We start from the raw sequence: 14,094 nt of genomic DNA on the forward strand, positions 1-14,094 counted from the left end.
TCTCTTAAAATATACATGAGATTCTCAAAATTCCTGATCAAGACTGACTATGTTTACCTTCTTCAGGCACACTCCTTGTGGTTCTAGAAGGGGCAAGACATAGGTTTAAAAAAAAAAAGAAGATGGAATTCTAAAAGAATAAGCATTTGAAAGCCCCCAACTGCCTCAAAATTTACATGACTGTACAGGTTTCCACAAACACTTTCACTAAATGCTGTGGTCACCACACTCCACTCTGAGTCCTTAGACAGAAAAATAAAGCACATGTCAGTTGCTCAGGAACTTAATATCCAGTGGACAAGGAACCCTTGCTGCAGCTACATTTATTTTAAAAAATAGGATTGATAAGATGCAAGGTTGGAGACACGGGTGGTGGTTGTTACAGACAACGTCCTAGGGTAAAGAATTACCGTTTTTAAACTGAAAATTGAAAATCTAGCCAACACCAATTTGTCATAGATCCTAAAGAAATCCACAGAATCAGAGTATTTAATTAATCTAAATGATAAATTGCCTACGAATCTCAACTGTGCAGGCAGCACCTATGAGCAGAAAATTAACACAAGAAAGAAAAATAAATGGGAATACTGGTGGTGCTGGAAATTTACCTTATAAACAACATTATTTTAAATTTTACAGCCTAGTACTTTGAAGTCTCATAATGTATTTGCTCATAATCCCCGAAGGAGTGAAAAATTAGAAGTACTCTTTAGGGCTTCTCCAAAGATGTATAGCCACGAACATTTGCTGTTGCCAAATACACACATTTAAATGAAAATAACTGACACCTGGTAGAGTCACCCTCTGGAGATGTATACAGAAACATTAATCTGAGGTTAACCCAACAACCCAATGTATACATGATGTATTATATAGAAAAATAAAATACACAGTCATATGATTATTCATCTGACAATAATATTGTAGCCTCATTAGGGAAAATGATAAAGGGAAAAATCCATAGAATATTTTGGAAAATTCATTTTTAATCACATCTCCCAGGCGTCTAACTTATTTGTAGGCTTTGCAATCATACAGATATATAAATATATATTTGAAATCTCTTCCCCTGGAAAATTACTATTCTTTAAGAGAGACACCTTCTAGAATCTATAAAAAAAAATCACGTTTACATGAAAAGATCATCATTTCCTTTCTTGAATTTTGAAGCACCTTTGAAGAGGGAGGAGAATTTGCAAAATCAGGAAAGGGCTGCTCTCAGAAAATCCAATCACTTTTCAAGCAATGATACAATGCCAGATGTTAAAATTTATCTGAAGATCTCTAGAGAAATGAAAGCAATTAGATGTTATCTTTCATTTCTTCTGTTTAGAATCTCATTACCAAAGATTGCAGACATGTCGGTTATGATGCACATCTTGCAGGTGGCACTTTGTCATTGTTAAAATAAAGTGGGGTAGAACAGAATCTTACTATAATTTTTCCTTGGTGGGGTGGGGGGAAAGAGAGAAAGATGGAGAGAAAGGGACAGAGAAAGAATAGGCCGGGCACGGTGGCTCACGCCTATAATCCCAGAACTTTGGGAGGCTGAAGTGGGTGGATCACTAGGTCAAGAGATCGAGACCATCCTGGTCAACATGCTGAAACCCCGTCTCTACTAAAAATACAAAAATTAGCTGGGCATGGTGGCACTCACCTGTGGTCCCAGCTGCTCCGGACGCTGAGGCAGGAGAATTGCTTGAACCCAGGAGGTGGAGGTTGCGGTGAGCTGAGATTGTGTCATTGCACTCTAGCCTGGGTAACAAGAGTGAAACTCTGTCTCGAAAAAAAAAAAAAAAAAAAAAAAAAAAAAAACAGAGAGAAGAATAAGGAAGGGAGAAATAAGATCCTATGCATATACAGTAAATCTTATTAATTGCATTATTTTGAAATGTTATTTCCTAGTTACTATAATTAGAAGGCATTTTAAGCCATTTTAGCATGTAACACACAGTGATAAACTATATCATACATATCTTCTGTGATGTGGCCACAAGAGAAGGCTACCATAAGAATGTCACACCACAGCTGTCCATGGCACTGAAAGCCAGAAAGCAATATGGGTATCACCTTAACCCAGGCAACATCAAATGTGGAGTCAGGAAAACAGAGTCCAACTCCACTCCAACAGCAAAAATCCTTGGCTGAGTCACCAGTCCCTTTTTCCATGCAATGATGGAGTGAGACCATATCATCCCCAGAGACCCTTTAAAAGTCCACGGTGTCCTAATACTAACTTATTTTGACTGTTTCCAACAGCTCCAAGGGTGTTTCTGAAGAATGAATTTGGAGCATGTGGTAAAGCATATGACAATGTCATCATTTTTATATGTGAAATAAAGCCTCTGGTCTTTTTCTATTGACAACTGAGGAATTCATGCAGGAGAAAGTAACAACCTGTACAGATACATATGACCAGCAGGCTTGCATAATTCCAGGAGCACCTACTCTGTGCATGGCTACAGGAGACACAGCAGAAACGAGAGAGACAGAGCATGGTCTCCATCCACAGGTCCGGCTCTCCCTGCAAGACATTGGAAGGGCATACTAGTGTCAGGCAGAATTTACTCAGCACACTCTCAAAATTAGAATGTCATGTGTTCCTGTCAGGGTGAGATGAACTTCGCAGGGCCATTTGGGTTGATGCATACTAAGCATCCCTTTGCTGGATACCGGCAGCCAGAGCTGCTGATGGGATTTGCAGGCTCGAGGAGGCATAGTTTGCTCTGCAGCCAACCTACAGCACTTGGGTGTAGGGCCCACCAGGAAAAGGACAAAGCCATCCAGCTCCATGATTCTCATGCTCTTTAGTGTCTGTTCATAGTTAAAAAAAGTGCTTAAGTTTTGTAAAACAGACAACTTCACAAAATGATTGCAAATTTGTTCTCAAGCAATAATTGTAAAAACCATTCATTAATCTCACATAATTTTATTCAGAAAGAGAGAAAACAAGAGGTGATTTTTAAATAGAGACTAATATTTTTAAAATTTGTGAAGTATTTTTAATATTTTTTAATAAAGAGACTAATATACTTAATTTGTCATCCATATGTTACAGTCTCGCCAATGTACCACAATGTAGCAGTCTCTTGTGAGGTATCACCTGGATTTCTTTGTCTCACAGCCAAGAGAATTGAGGGGTGTGGACACGAAGGATGAGGTTGGAGCAAAAGTTTAGTAAGTGAAAGAAGAAAGCTCTCTGCTGCAGAAAGGGGACCCAGAAGAGGGTTACCATTTTTACAGTAGAATGCAATGGCTTTTATAGGAAGCTGATGAGGGCTGGGCATCTGATTTGCATAAGGCACGAATTTCTGGTGGCTCCACCCCAACCTCCTACTACACATGTGAGCCCTTAGTCTCCACATTACTTTGCTCCTCTTATTGTGCATGTGTCACGGAATGGAATTTACCATTGCAGGCATGTCTGGGCAAGTCACCTGTGTAGCCTTTCTTATCTGTGCAGCTGTTGGCGTGTCTTAGGCAAGCTCCCCTGTGCAAGTTCCCTTATCTGGGTCTGCAGGCTGTTCTTTTGATTGAAAGAACTCAACCCGAGGACCCACCCCAACTGCCTGCCTGACAGGGTTTTTTCCTTTCTCTTCTCTCACATAGAACATGGTCATTACGGCAACTTGATGGGAATTCCAGGCTCATGCTAAAATTTTCCTCCCATAGCTCCCATGTCCAAAGTCACTGGTATCCATAAACAGTAAGTCGTCTTGTCAATTCTCAACATATTCCATCCTTTCGTGTGTTTTTATAAAAATTGGGATTAAGCTCATGTAACACAAAATTAACATTTTAAAGTGCGCAATTAACTCTATGGCATTTAGTGCATTCACTATGCTATGCAATCACATATGACCCCAAGGACCACCAATCTCCTTTCCATCTTTGAAGATTTGTCAATTATAGATATTTCATATACATGAAATCATACAATATGTGGCCTTTTGTGTCTGGCTTATTTTACAAAGCATGTTTGTCAATTTTTTTGTTGTTTTATTGAGATAGAGTTTGTATCTTGTTGCCCAGGCTGCAGTGCAATGGCACTATCTTGGCTTACTGCAACCTCCTGCTCCCAGGCTCAAGTGATTCTCCTGCCTCAGTGTTCCAAGTTGCTGGGACTACAGGCGTGCACCACCACACCAAGCAAATTTCTGTAGAGACAGGCTTTCGCCATGTTGCCCAAGCTGGTCTACAATATCTGGCCTCAAGTGATCTTCCCACCTCAGCCTCCCAATCTGCTGGGATTACAGGTGTGAGGAACCACACCTGGTCTTACAGAGCATGTGTTTGAGATCCATCCAGGTTGTATCACATATCAGTACTTCCTTCCTTTTTATGACTGAAAAATATTCCATCTCCTTTAGTTTTTCATCTTCTGTAACATGTATATCAAATAAAAATCACTCTATTTCCACATGTAGTTTTTCTTTTTTAATACTTTGACTCATAGACTACTTTTTATCCCAGAACAATTGTGATGCATACACACTTTAAAGAAATTATGACTTCAACTTTCAAAACATTCAGAATAGAGAAGAAGAAAAAAAAAATCTGCCAGAAATGTGGAACTACTTATTACCACTCATCTCATTATGAAGATTGGTCTGTGTAATTTTTTACAATTTGAAAATTGAAATCCACTTTTTCAATCCAGTGCTAAGCCTCTTCTAAATAGAGTTGACCCGTGAACACTGCAGAGGTTACGGGCACCAAGCCCTTATGTAGTCAAGAATTCAAGTATAACTTTTGGCTCCCCCAAAACTTAACTACTGAAAGCCTACTGTTGCCCAGAAGCCTTACTGATAATATAAATCATCAAGTAACATATATTTTATGTATTATATACTGTATTATTGCAATGAAATAATCTAGGGAAAATAAAATGTTATTAAGAAAGTCATAAGAAAGAGAAATTATAGTTACTATTCCTTAAGTGGAAGTGGATCATTATAGAGATCTTCATCCTCCTTGTTCTCACATTGACGAGGGTGAGGAGGAGGAGAAAGAGGAGGGGTTAGTCTTACTGTCGCAGCGGTGCAGAGGTGGAAGGAAATCCACTAATAAGAGGATCCTCATAGCTCAAACTCATTGTTCAATAAGGTTAAAGAAAGTTAAATAAGATGAACAAATGTCATTATCTATTTCAAATTCAACTCTCTAGTGTGCAAAATTAAAACTGACACCTTGGTATAATTTCATAAGACTTAGTCTTTAAAATGAGTTACATTAGACTTTTGACTAGCATTTTTAAAAATGTAGTCAGAGGAACAATTGTTTTGAAAGACACTAACAGATGCTAGGATTGGAGCTAAGGGAGGAGGTATTGTGATGCAATGAGTCTAAAAAATTCTGAATTAAAGAAGCTTCAACCAGTGTCTTACTGCCAAGATTTCCTGATTTGCATATCTTTAGTACACTAATGCTCTATGATAGGGGTAGACATTAGAACATTTCTTGGTTTTATTTAGTCTCAGGAACCTTGCTTCAAGAACCCTCTCCCAGGGTAAAGGTTCCTCAATGCAGGCTGTGGAAATGATTCTCTGGGCCCTTGTCTATACCTTAGAATCTATACCTTAGAATGAAAAATATAACTAAAAGCAAATGTGGCTAGCACTTGGGGGGTGAGCTAGGGGAACTGAGCTCTGTAGGGGACATGCAGACATTAACAAGGCTTCTGGGAAACCCTGTGGCTTTGAGATTGGAAGAACTGAAGATAAATGTGTCTACTTTCTAATATTGCAACATATTTTCCTTCTGTGCATGCGGACTCTGCAGGAATTACTGATGTTGGAGAGGTGCAATAGGAAAAAGAAAGATGCTCTTTTAAAGGAAGGGATGGAGGTACCTGGACACACAGGAAAGCAAAGATCACCTGGTGACCACCAAGCAGGTTACCACCAACCAGGTGACCATCCAGAGACAAAAACTCCTTACCAGAGGGATTTAGAAGTAATTATACTCCCCTATTATCTGCAGTCGGCACCTGATTCCAGGCCTCTTTTCAACTTACAATTTATAAGTAACTAGAATTTCTATACATTTCTGGAATGCATGCATGCCGAAATTCACTGTGCAACCCTTGGTAACATTAAGGCACCAAAATGTCTACAAATGTAATCATTAATCATGCAAATTACCTTTCAGTTCCCCTTTAAGGTCCATAACTGCTCGTAAGGAAGATGCGCCTCTGTACCTTGACACACTCAGTCTTCTCTTGCCTAGGCACCCAGCTGCACGCTTTTGCTGAGTTCTTTCTAAAAACGTTTTCCTTTTGCAAACCTGTATTGTTGTGGACCACTTTCTGATGCTGGGGTTCTAACACCTTGCATGTCAGGCACCTCTCCACCTGTGATGACTCATTTTATGTGTCAACTTCATGAGCCCACAGGGTGCCTGATAATTAATTAAATATTATTTTGGGAGTGTACATGTGAGGGTGTTTCAGGGTGAGATTAACATTTGAAACAAGAGGCTGAGGAAAGCAGATGGCCTTTCCCAGTGTGGGTGGCCCTCATCCTGCCCATTGATTTCCTACCTGATTTCTGCCATTTTGACTTAAGTAAGCCAATTAAGAAGACAGACGTTCCAGCATCTCTACGCATATTCAAATTAAATTGAAATATGTTTATACCTGGTATTGAACAGTTTTAACATAACCATGGCTAGTTAGATGGTTTTGATCTGGCTGCTCTTATGAATTACAGATTTACTAAACTAAAGAATGTTCATGCTCCATGCTGATGTGTTTAGAACAAAAACAAGAGGTTAAAATCTGAGGAAATTTAGCAAACATTGATTTATTTGTTCAAAAAAAGCAAACAAACCAACAACACACTACCAAGAGCATTTACCCTGGAGCATGGGAAATACTTTTAGGCAGAAAGAATGAAGAATAAAAGTGTTCTCCCAAAGGAACATGAAATATAGAATAATGAGAATATAATGTGGCAAACTGGGGGAACCTGATGGAAGCCAATATTTGGAGGAACACACAAGGGATTGATAAAGTTGCACTCCGAGAGTTTTTTTTCTGAGTAGAGGGAGAGAACCATGGAAATAGAGACATTTAAATGCAGCCGTTTAACATGTTTCAAAATATGGGAATTTTCTTGAATTATTGCTATTATTTTGAGACACAGTTTTATTCTGTCACCCAGGCTGGAGTGCAGTGATGCCATCAGAGCTCACTGTAGCCTCAACCTCCTAAGCTCAAGCCATCCTCCTACCTTAGCCTCCCAGGTAGCTCGGGCTGCAGGCACATGCCACCACACCTGAATAATACTTTTATTTTTTGTAGAGACAGGTTCTTGCTATGTTGTCCAGGCTGCTCTTGTACTCCTGGCCTCAAGCAATCCTCCCACTTAGGCCTCCCAAAGTGTTAGGATTATAGCTGTGAGCCACTCTCTGTGCCAGCAAATGATGGGGACTTTAAAATGAGATGTAAATATGTCTCTTGGTCCTCTATGCCCTCTTACATAACCTTGGCTGCCAAATGTTGAACACTCACCCTGTGCCAGCTTTTATTACAAGTTATTAACTCATGTGAGGTAGTAAATTATTTGCTCAGATTTTGTCATAGGTCCCCAGCACAGAACTTCTGAAACCTTTGGAATTTCCTGAGAGAAGTGTGTCTTTCTTATGCTAATGAGGTGACTCAGGGTGCACTGAAGTTAATAGCCTCAGGATGCGGGCTGGTCACAAGAAAGACCAACCATGTAATTGGAGGGTTGGGGAGATTTTCATCTGCCTGACCTTTGAGGATGAGAGATGGCAGGAGATGAAAGTCAACAACATGGTCGATACTTGATTGATCCTGCCTACCAAGCAATATATGGATAAGAACTCTCACCATTGAAACTCAGTAGAGCTTCTTGGATGGTGAACACATTGATATGCTGGGAGAAAGGTATATCCTGATTCCATGGGGAACCTCTGAATTGCCAATTACTTCTTGGATCTTGCCCTACATACATCTTTTTTATTTCTTCTTTTTTTTTTTTTTCTTTTGATACAGGGTCTCACTCTGTCATTCAGGCTGGAGTGCAGTGGCACAGTGATGGCTCACCATAGCCTCAAATCCCTGGGCACAAGCAATCCTCCCATCTCAGCCTCTTGACGAGCTGGAACCACAGGCACATCCCATCATGCCCCACTAACCTTTAAAAAAATTTTTAGAGATGGGGGTCCCACTAAGTTTTCAAGGTTGGTCTCAAACTCCTGGCCTCAAGCAACTCTCTTGCCTTGGCTTTCCAAAATGCTAGGATTACAGATGTGAGCCCCAGCACCCAGCCTATGTGTATCCTTTATAAAAAACTGTAATCATTAAGTATAGTGCTTCCTGATTGAGTTCTAGTGAATTACAAAATTTGAGGGGTTCACAGGAACCCCTGAATTTATAGTAACAAAGTGCAGGTGGCCTGGAAACTGGTGTCCATGGTATAGGAAGTCTTCTTGAGGTTTAAATCCTTTAACTTGTAGGGTCTGAGCTAACACTGGATGATTAGCATGAAAGCTGAATAGCAGTACACTCAGTTGGGGTTGCAACAGAATAATACCTGATATGGCTTGGCAGTGTTTCCACCCATATCTCACCCTGAATTGTAGCTCCCATGATTCCCACATGCCAGTGGAAGGTAATTAAATCATGGGGGTGTGTCTTTCCTGTGCTATTTTAATGATAGCGAATAAGTCTCATGAGAGCTGATGGTTTTATAAAGGGGAGTTCCCCTGCACAATTCTTGCCTGCTGCCATGTAAGACATGATTTTGCTCCTCCTTTGCCTTCTGCCATGATTGTGAGGCCTCCCCAGCCATGGGGAACTGTGAGTCAATTAAACCTCTTTCCTTTATAAATTACCCAGCCTTGGGTATTTCTTTATTAGCAGTATGAAAACAGACTAATACAACACCCTGGTTATACATACTTCCATTACCATTGGAGGTGAAACCGCCTTTGCAAAATTATGATGGTAGGAGAAACCTGACATAGTTGACTCCATCTTGCTTCTTCTGACCTCCAAGATGCTTTGGTCATTCCCTGACATAAGTCAAGCTAACTTTAGGAGGAATTTAGTTTGTAGTTTGATGTTAAAGCAAAGCCCTTCAACTAAAATAAACTGACTTCCCCAAAACTAAACCACCTTGGAAAGGCAACAAGAATAGGATTATGGGAAGGGCTTGAACTCTGCTAAGATTTAGGCATAGAATCTATAATTCCTTACTGCTCAGGGGTCATATGGCCAGAGGTCACAATATGTGTGGCCTTTGCAATTGCTCCCAAAGATAATATCACCATTGTAGAACCTAAGATTGCTTTTTTCCAAGTTGTTTTTCAGACTGACCCCAGCAGGACTCATGACTTGTGACTTAGCTGGTCCTATGACCCTACCCAGAGGTGGAGTCAATGCATGAGGACCATTTTCCACACCCTTGTAATTTTGCCCATAGCCAATCAGCAGCACCCATTCCCTAATCCCCTGTCTACCAAATTGTCCATAAAAATACTATCATCCCAGGGACACTGATGTGAGTGATAACTCTGTTTCTCCCTTATGGGTCAGCCTCACATCAATTATACTCTCTCTCTACTGCAATGCTGTATCTCAATGAACTGATTTTGCCTTTACAGTGGGCAGGAAGAACTCATCAAGCAATTATAGACATAGATGTTGTTATAAATCCGTTTTTGAAGATGCAGAAACTGAGGCACAGAATAAATAATCAGCTCAAGGTCAGAGAACAGTTGAGCCAGGCTTTGGACCCATGTAGCTCAGTTTCAAGCCAATGTTCTTTTATTATTATTATTATAGACACAGAGTCTTGCTATGTTGCCCAGGCTGGTCTTAAACTCCTGAGCTCAAGCAATCCTCCCTCCTTGGCCTCCCAAAATGCTAGGATAACAGGTGTGAGCCATTGTGCCTGACCCCTATTTTTTCTCTTTATTACTTTAATTTTAATTTTATTTTAAGAGACAGGGTTTCACTATGTTGCCAAGAGTCATCTGAAACTTTGGGGTTCGTGTGATTCTCCTGTCTTGGCCTCCCAAAGTACTAGGATTACAAGTGTGAGCCACTGTACCCCCAAGTCCATGTTCTTAACACTGTCATGTTCTGCCTCCTAATGAAATGCTTATGTGTTATCCAAACTCAAGGAAGATATATTAATAATATATCACAATTTTAATTATAATAGAAGGGTTGAAAATGTTCAACCCTTGAAAGAAAGATAGGGAAGCAAAAATGCATATGACACTATAATAAAAGAAAGAGTCACAACCACAGGTATGTCGTTATTGCTGTAAATCTAAGTAATTTTTCTGGCATTTTATAGAGAAAGAAATATAGCTGTTATGATCCCAGGAGCCATATTTGCATATGCAGACATTTTCCAACACGATAAAATCTTCGGAAATCCCATCTATATTGACTTTAGTATAGAAGGATCTGATCAAAGTTTCATCAAGTAATACCCTCCACTTCTCTTCCAGTTCCTGCATAATTTACATCTCTGTGGAGAAACCAGTCTTTTGATCTGCCCCCAGGAGTTTTAGGGATTAAAGTCCCCAAGGCTATCTGTGAGCTCAGTGACTAGAGTCTCTGATATACTCCCATTCCATAAAAAGCAAGAGGCATGCCCCAAAGTTTGAAACACTGCAAGATGAGGAGGCTTTCTAATGAATATATTTAATTCAGTCTCTATAGATACTCTCAAAAATTACCAATGCCAACTACATTTCAAGTCGTCATGGCTGGGTATTGGGAAAAGTTTTCAATTAGCAATAATTGCGCGTCGGATAAACCTCATCGGCTACGATACTGCCACTGCACAAAGCTCTAATGAATATATTAAAGGGAGGTTTTTAACTGTGTATGGGACTCATGGTTTCTCCCCATCACCTTTCCCCTAACGCTTTCTAAAGAAATTCCATCACATGACACTGCAATGCTTAATATGCCATAATTCCATGTGTTGTTAATGTTATACAATATCAAAATGAAATTGTGATATTTGAAGTGTGCTCATAGCACAATTTGAGAAAATATGCCAGTTCTGAAACTCTGCCAACATCAGTTTGAAAATCTTGCCATAGATTGTTCTTACAGATATGTTAGTCTGAGTTCCCCTAGGGGTCAACCCGAGACCAGGAGTTGGGTGCAGCGGGCTTATTTACGCAAGAGCTAATCCAAGAAGCCCAACTGGGAAGTGGGGAGTGAGAGTTAGAGAAATCAAAGGGGATGTGTTAATAAGCGGAGGCTTAGTCACTCTCATCCCCGGGAAGAAACGTGTGGTCTTGGAAACACCCTCACCCCAGGGAAGGAGGCATTTGATCTCTGACTCCCTTCTTCCATGTCCAGGGGCTGTCTGAGAGGTTTTGACCCACATACAGCTGAGTAAGTTACCTAGGGACAGAGCCAGTCCCGAGCTGAGAAGAAGGAAGCCAGACATGCTTGAGTGAGAGGCTGACAGCTTGCTGTGAAACCTCTAGTACATCTGCTGGCTGTGAACCCTCTAGTATACCTGTTGGCGAACGGAGAACGGCCAAGGGAATGTGGGTGGGGCATCCACCACCTTCCACAGATGGAGCTTACATGACTGTGCTGAAAATAATCCTTGACACATTAGAGGCCTCCTTTTTAAGGACTCAGAATGCCAAAGAAACTTCTATCCTTTTCAAAGGCACTTCTGCAGCACCATCCAGACTAGAAAGACAACAGGTCAATGGCACCAAGCTTCCCTTACTAAAAATAAGAAGGCTGTAAGGGACAGGCATCAGGTCTTCTATGTTGGCAATATGTCTCATACCAAGAAAGCGCTCAATCATTTTGTTAAATGAAGGCAAGAGTCGATGAATACCACTGTGCCCTACACATTCAGTTAAGACGAATAGCAGATCATTTGCCGAAATTCCCAAGGATGTTCATTTTACATTCAGAAGTCTGAAGGAAGAAACAAATGCTTTTTTTCCAAAAGCTTTTTTTCATGTCATTTTAAAGCACATAAAATGGGTCATTAAAGTGAAAGTCTTAAAAAGAACCACTGAAAGGGAGAGGGGTTTTTCCATGGTGTCTTTATATTTTCTTAATTCCATTTGAATAACTCACTGTAAGTTCTCTATAGGAAGAGAATCACGTATCAGAATTTCTCAAAGGTCAGCTTGGAGAGGGTATAGGCATGAAGCACAGCCATTCCTATATTTTAGACACTGTGGTATGATTTCCAGAAGGTCCTTTCCGTGATTACATCTATAGTTTGAAATTTCAAAACTCTAAGGCCAACATTACCAATGTTGGTTGATAATTAATTTGCAAACGTTGGTAGATGGGGTGATGATCACTTACAATATCAATTCAAGACTAGCACCATCCAACAGAAACATAACACAAGCCACAAACAGGAGCCATGCACATGATTTTAAATTTTCCCATATCCTCATTTTAAAAAGTAAAAAGATCAAGTGAAGCCAAATTCAGTAACATATTTTTATATAAGCCAATATACCCAAAATATGATCATTTCATTATGTAAATAATTTTATTATGATTATTATTATTTAAGAGAAGGGCTCTGTTAAGTTGCCCTGGCTGGAGTGCAGTGGCATTCACAGGCATGATCATAGCATGCTATAGCCTCTAACTCCCGGCCTCAAATGATTATCCTGCCTCAACCTCCCAAGTAACTAAGACTATAGTCAAGTGCTACAGTACTTGGCTATATATCAATAATGTTTTATAAACTACTGAGATATTTTACATTCTCTTTCTTGTACTAAATCATTGAAATATGGTGTGTATTTTGCACATAAAACACATACCAATTTGGATTGCTGTCCAAAAGAAGACCAGGATGGCTATTTAGTAGAAAGGATAGCTTTCCTGGTGATATCAGTTTGTATACTGGGGAGGAGAGTCTCTGGTGTGGACCAAAGCACTCTGTCTTCAAAGATGGAAGAGGCAGGTTAGCTTTTACACAGAATCTCACGGGTTCTGTATTACTCAGTGGAGTTATACATATTCAACAGGTTTTGGCGGAAAGCTGTACGTATTTATGATGGGGGTAAGTGCATGCACAATGGGGAAACATATACATAACGCTAGTCTCATATTCACCTTGGGGCATGGTTTTTGCATTAAAATGAGTGACAATTTGGCTCTTTACATAAAAGGTGAACTATAGCACCCATATCCAATTTGTGCACAGCTTCTATAGGCTAGCTGAAACTGGCATAAGGACTACAGTTGCTTATCAGAAAAAAGTGTTTATAAGAGTGGTCCTCTATCCAATCAGTTATACTGGTCTGGTTTGTACACCAGAATTGGGAGATGTCTGATCACTCCTTTTGTTAGGGAGTTTAGCAAGGCTATGGTTCTGGCAGCCGCAGGAATTCAGGAAATTGTCATTCCAGCCTAGCCCTTAACCCTCGACCAGTAGGTTATTTTTGTCTCCTTAACCTTGGGGTCCAAGTTAGTTGATAAAGTGGGGTCTATTTTGGTCTCTCAGATCCCAGGACTCACAATGTTCTATGTGCCCATAGCCACATGCAGTGAGTGGCCACTATATTGGATCATTCAAGTTCAGCTTATCTTGTGGGGAAACTTGGTGAATGATAGAGTTGAAATCAGTGAATAGGATTCAAGATAGAGAAGGGACTATCTTCCATAGGTGGTTCATCCACTGGAGATTCTTTTTGTTAATGTACTACCCCCTTCTAGTCATAATGCAATACCAGAGTTCTCCGTTGGTGTCCATGTTTGTGGCTGACTGTCATATGGCAGAGGAAGTATGGTTTGGAACATTCTGAAAAACTGAACTTAGATGAAGTTAAAAGGATGAGAAAGGAAGCTTTGACTGTAGAAGATACTTCAATTGTTCTGAGAATGAAGAGTTGGTCTAGGTCCAGTCCCACTTTTTGGAACTACACAATGTAACACTTGCCAAGAAATGTTCCTATTTCCCACTTATGACTTGTTTGGTCTTTGTTCCAAAGACCAAAGCAGGGAACCATATTGATTTCCTTTGCCTACCTGCAATACATTATCACAAATTGAGTGCCACATTCATCATCCCACAGTTCCAAAGGACAGAAGTCCTT

General features: G+C 40.1%; 1 non-coding gene across 1 annotated transcript; it reads right to left on the reverse strand.

The window, feature by feature from the left end:
* Window positions 1-10,696: 10,696 nt before the first annotated feature.
* LOC120366742 (U4 spliceosomal RNA) lies at window positions 10,697-10,837 on the reverse strand. The gene has a single exon (XR_005581304.1). It is a non-coding gene; the product is annotated as a U4 spliceosomal RNA (small nuclear RNA).
* Between the last annotated feature and the right edge of the window lie 3,257 nt (window positions 10,838-14,094).

This window comes from Saimiri boliviensis, chromosome X (genome assembly GCF_048565385.1).
Source record: "Saimiri boliviensis isolate mSaiBol1 chromosome X, mSaiBol1.pri, whole genome shotgun sequence".
NCBI classification, from domain to species: domain Eukaryota; kingdom Metazoa; phylum Chordata; class Mammalia; order Primates; family Cebidae; genus Saimiri; species Saimiri boliviensis.